Genomic DNA, 4,992 nt, shown 5'->3' with positions numbered 1-4,992 from the left:
GATATTGAGTCTGTATACAGTACACGTGATACGCACGGACACTACGATATGATATATGGAATACTAAGATAGAAAAGGAATGTCAAATTTCAAAATGCTAAAAAGGGATATTTATCCTTATCTATGAGAAATATAAATATGACTTTAAATATGGCATTGTTGAAAACGAAAGTAGATATCCTAGTATCGTAATTGAAGACAGGTCATGATTTAACTATTTATAATTGGATTGATAATAAAAACCAACTTAAATCTGTTTTACGATGTTATAAAATAGATATCCATTGAGTCTGTATGCAGTACAAGTGATACTCACGTACACTTCGATATGTGATATATGGAATACTAAACTGGAAAAGGAATGTCAAAATGTAAAATACTAAAAAGGGATATTTATCCTTTTCTATTATCGAAATGAAATTTAAAGGGCATGCCTATGGTGAATATAAATACGTCCACATTCCATTTATTAACGGAGACATAATGATTATATCTATTAAACTATTTACTTGACATGTTATGTTAATAACATAAAACCATGTATGCCACTCAGTTATATAAAGCGAAACTAGAATTCCCAATCTGGTTATAAATAAACCTTAGCCTATGTAACGAGAAATGAAAACGAAAGAAGGTTTTCCTCAGGAGGCTTTTTACTCTGATGATCGGACAGTGTATCAGAGGCAGTAACGAGGTAATAATAACTTCATACTCTGAAGACTGACCAGTGTATCAGAGACAGTGACCAGGTAATAATAACTTCATACTCTGATACTGACCAGTGTATCAGAGACAGTGACCATGTAATAATAACTTCATACTCTGAAGACTGCCAGTGTATCAGAGGCGTTAACTATGTAATAATAACTTCATACTCTGATACTGACCAGAGTATCAGAGGCGTTAACCAGGTAATAATAACTTCATACTCTGAAGACTGACCAGTGTATCAGAGGCAGTGACTAGGGTATAATAACTTCATACTCTGAAGACTGACCAGTGTATCAGAGGCGGTGACCAGGTAATAATAATTTCATACTCTGAAGACTAGCCAGTGTATCAGAGACAATGACCGGGTAATAATAACTTCATACTCTGAAGACTGACCAGTTTATCAGAGGCGATAACCAGGTAATAATCAAAGTACTGAAAGTACTGAAAGCTAAGGCAAAAGATATATATATTATTTTTGGAATGGAGAACAAAATAAAGACGAAGTTCCCATCATATTGTACAGAAGGATTTACTGTTAATTTGTTATGAATCAAAGTTTTATGTAAAAGTGTACCACTGTGAAGTTATTCTTCTTGTGTGTACAGTATATCTTTATAGGTTTGTCAGAAGAGTGGTACCAAGTTTCCTCTAGAATATATCATTTTAAACCTTTGGATAATTAATTTGCATAGGAATTTGGAATTGCTTCCCTTTGTCCATACAATGTATTTCATAGAACATTAAAAACTGAAACTGGCATTTACCCCTTTGACCAATACCTGATTATTTTAAACCATTGAATAGATTATGCACAGATTGTGAACATCTTTGAACTTTGCCTTTGTTGTTGAATAAGATATCAACCCTTGCCTTATCTAACAAAGTTACTTGGCATAAAACCATTGACCAATCAGAGTACAGTATGCTAATTAATTAGGCATGGATTTCACTCAACTTTGAACTTATCGTCTAAGTTTGTATATTGATCAATATATATTCAAGCAAGTTATCTTGTAAAGTGTGCACATCGACCAGGGTTGGCATGCTTTTTAATACGTGTGAATTTTGTTCAAGTTTCAATTTTGCATCAGTCAGTGTATATTGTTACAGAACAATATTTATAAGGATGTTTACTTGCCGAAACTAAATTGTGGATAAGCAAGTGGATTACTGCTACCCATAAATTTACAAGTCTCTCAATAATTTTGAAAAACTTTTAAATAAAGTGTTTTACATATTCACTGCAGTGAAAAGGTCTCTTCTTATGAAAAATGGAACTATTTTGAATCTGTGTTCCCATGAACAAATAATATAAAAAGCACTCTAATTCAATATGATACATTGTTGTATGTTTCAATATTGAATAAGATAAACAAAATATAAACATACATACTCACACACACACACAAGATTAGGAGAGTTACATTATTTTCCCTCTATTTCCATTGCATAAATTCTTCACAAAGAAAACAACAACTTTATAGCATATGTTCAGCTTTATCATCTTCATAGGCTAGCATTTGAAATAAGATGCACATATTAATTTCAAATACATTTCAAAAGAGTACTGCAAATGTACCAGCTAGAACACATACTATGTTATTACAGTTGTCATGATTGTTGGTTTCAGAACTGATAGCATTGTGCAACAAATGTTGACAACAGGACTTATTGAAAGTTGAGGTTGCTTGTGTATATGCAAACAGGTAGTGCATGATTTAATGTTGAGAATGATGGATCAAGGTTTATAAAATTTGGTTTGAATACTTAGTTAGGAATGCACTGACAATTTCTCTGTCACATGTACATGAACAGGTTGTGAAGCTGTAGCCTTCACCTTGACTGAATGAAATTGACCTTAAAACTGTCTTGAACAATTGATGTATGAAATTTAGAAATGAAGTTTCAAGAAATATGGTTGAAAACTTAAGAAATAATTGCTTTCATTGACATTGATACAATCTTGTGTGCTATCCCTCTCATATATCACACAAGATTTAATATCAAATGTTGGACACAGTAAAATCGAGCGAAGTTAACAAATATCAAGTTACATATTATAACTTTTATTTTATTTTATTGATATTGATCATAAGCATTGTTAAAAGTACAATGTATACCAGGGATCTTACATTTCTTTTACTACTTAACATTTGCGTTGACTTTTAATTCATTGGACAAAAACTAAAAGGAAGCCATGACCAGTATTTCTATCTTTAAAAACATACTTTTAATTTTTTTTCCAATTTGCTCCCACCACCCATAGTGTTATATTGATCAAAACAAACGTTGTTTCCAACATTTGTGCCCTTAGTCAGTAGTGGGTGTTCAATCACATTCATCAGGGTTTCAGCATCAAGTAGGGGCTGTTCAATCACATTCATCAGGCTTTCAGCATCAATATTCACAGATTCAATCTGTTCCAAGTAAAGATCACTGACTTCTCCATTAAGGAAAAGTTTGCGAGGAAAGCATTTGAACTACATTTGAACTATTCGCTGATGGAAGGATCTGTGGACTCGGCTTTCATGTGTCTGAGAGAAAATGATTTAGTCAGAGGTTCCTCCTCTATAAAGTAACTGACAGATTTCAAAATGTCATGTCACTGTTGGTATAGTTCTTGCAGCCTTTTGAAAAAGTTCATGAAGTCCTCAAAGGTATGAGAGAGTTGGTACAGTTCCTATTTCTCATCCTCCTTTCTCCCATCAATAACCATCCCTGTCTGTTGTAATATTGATTGCTTTCCCCCCCTAAAATAGAACATAGTTACCATATAATTTCTGCACCAGCAATAATGTTTAGAGATGATATTCAAACAAATAGGAGGCATAGCAATATGAGCTTGTATAGTGAGAAATAAGGCATTAAAGCTGAGGAGTTCATTAAAATGTTTCAAAAACATTTCAATAAGTCAATCTCTTTGGTAGCAGAACTAAATATAAACAAAATGTACATTAAATTCAACTTATAACAGCACATCATATGGGGGCTTAAGACATCTAATTCCTTAGGTGGTAAAACATGTGTACATAAAAAGGTACCAGTAAAAACAAAACAAAATTAGTTTAAACACACGCACTTAGATATTCACGGTTTTCATTAATACAAAAGATGAAGCAGAACATCACTCTCCCCTGGTTGTTTCCATAAAGAAGAAATTAACCAGGAAACATGGAGATGTCCATTGCACTCCTTTATTTTGCTTACAATGTGCAAATGTGCCTACTATGTGCTAATAAGCTTTCCATGTTATGGTTTTGTTTTTTATGTGCTGTATGCAAATGTTCTAAATGTGCTTAAATTACCATGTGCTGATGTGCTTACCGTGTTCAATGTGCCTATTAAGTGCTTTCCAAGTGATAAACTCTTTTTCTGAGCTTACAGTATACTACATGTACATACATGTTTTTATTTTATTTTTCCATGTTGTAATATTTTGGTCTCTGTTATTATACTCATGTTTTGTCTTTGTAGCTTATGTTGTATGTTTTGCAAAATGGACGTAAAATATATATTTTTGTATCTTGTACGTGCTCAAGGATTTTATCTGTAGTTTTTGGGACTATATATAGAAAAACTTTACCCCAGTATGAGGAATTGTTTTACACATTTATCATAAAACAAGTTATGTTCAGATTTCAGACAGAAGATACTCTAAAATTGTACAACTCAGAAAAGGTTGAAAAATATTTATAGTTCATTTTTTTCTGCTTAGAAATATTTAATCTCTAAATTACAAATGATAACTGTTTTAACAGGTCTAGTTTCCGAATTGGAAACCAAACCCTGTCTGACCTATAAATGATCATTATATAAGGCCAATTAAAAGTTTAAAACAAATATTGAGTTTATGCTAACCCCACAGATACTGGACACACTAATAGTAATATGATGTGTATAAACTATGATATATTATACACACTATACTTATTGGTGTGTTCGACACCAGTGTGGTTAACCAGACTTATCTCAGATTTGTGTTCTACAATACCCTTAAGTTTTTATATGCACTGTTAAAGTCAGAACTCCTGCTCTATATTAGCGCAGTAAAGATATTTTTCAAATTAACAATAAAATGCCTAGCTAATACATACCTACCCTATTTTTTTCTGATAGTAGAAACACAAGTAATTTGTTTGGCCTAATGTTTCTGTCATTTCATAATATTTAGAACTACTATACTTGTTTAAGTTTCCAAAACATCAAGTAGTATAACAATTGAAACTTCAATGAAAGCCAACATCACAATGAATCTAATAATACAATGTTTATAACATG

At 32.2% G+C, this 4,992-nt stretch overlaps 1 protein-coding gene across 3 annotated transcripts in view; it reads left to right on the top strand.

Annotated features, from left to right (window-relative positions):
* Positions 1 to 614: 614 nt before the first annotated feature.
* Positions 615 to 4,992, top strand: part of LOC110466514 (GRIP and coiled-coil domain-containing protein 2-like) — a 46,062-nt gene continuing 41,684 nt past the window's right edge. For 2 of the 3 annotated variants that reach the window (XM_021523048.1, XM_021523047.1), the window contains exon 1: positions 615 to 749. The gene's annotated coding sequence lies outside the window, so the exon portion shown is untranslated. Of the gene's footprint in view, positions 1,022 to 4,992 lie in introns of all 3 variants that reach the window. The other variant, XM_021523046.1, reaches the window with a different exon arrangement.

Source organism: Mizuhopecten yessoensis, unplaced genomic scaffold (assembly GCF_002113885.1).
Source record: "Mizuhopecten yessoensis strain PY_sf001 unplaced genomic scaffold, ASM211388v2 scaffold11135, whole genome shotgun sequence".
Taxonomy (NCBI): Eukaryota; Metazoa; Mollusca; class Bivalvia; order Pectinida; family Pectinidae; genus Mizuhopecten; species Mizuhopecten yessoensis.
Note: the sequence above shows the minus strand (reverse complement) of the source record. Positions and strands in the feature narration are given on the sequence as shown.